Genomic DNA, 632 nt, shown 5'->3' with positions numbered 1-632 from the left:
AACACCTATAAATATAGGGGTAAGCAACCAGGTAAAGGGATCCGAATTTATTCATTCTTACCTTGATATTACTGTGACTCTGCTGACTTGAGCGTTAGAGTGCTAACTTGCAGGTCGCACCCGTTCAGGCGTAAGAGTGACATCGTTCGACGTGTTTCATCAACATACTTGGATCCGTGTACAATCTTGGGTCTTACATCCGAAACATTTTGGCGCCCACCGTGGGGCCCGAGATTCTTATTTCAACCCGAGTACGATCACGATGGCAGGAGAATTTCCTTTGCAACTGTTGCAATATTTACAACGACAAATGTAGGAGATGAGAGCAGAAATGGCGGCACTAAGGGCAGAACGGGTCAATGGAGGGGAGGGGGTGTCCGTTCAGTCCGTAAATGTTGAGACCTTTAACTCAGATAGTGAAGAAGGGGGTCAACATCCGACCCAGGGGGAGGAAAGATGAGGAAATCATAGTGCAGGGCCAAGCATAGGACCGAGAAGAGGATGGGCATGGTAGAGGGAGTGGAGGGAGAGGTGGAGGCAGAGGTGGAGGAAGAGGGGGAGGTAGAGGTGAACAAGGAGGACACAAAAATTTCGGTGAATTCAATGACAATAATGAAGAACTGCAGAATGAA

Source organism: Vigna radiata, unplaced genomic scaffold (assembly GCF_000741045.1).
Source record: "Vigna radiata var. radiata cultivar VC1973A unplaced genomic scaffold, Vradiata_ver6 scaffold_23, whole genome shotgun sequence".
NCBI lineage: Eukaryota > Viridiplantae > Streptophyta > Magnoliopsida > Fabales > Fabaceae > Vigna > Vigna radiata.
The sequence above is the reverse complement of the archived record's forward strand: the minus strand, read 5'-3'. Positions refer to the sequence as shown.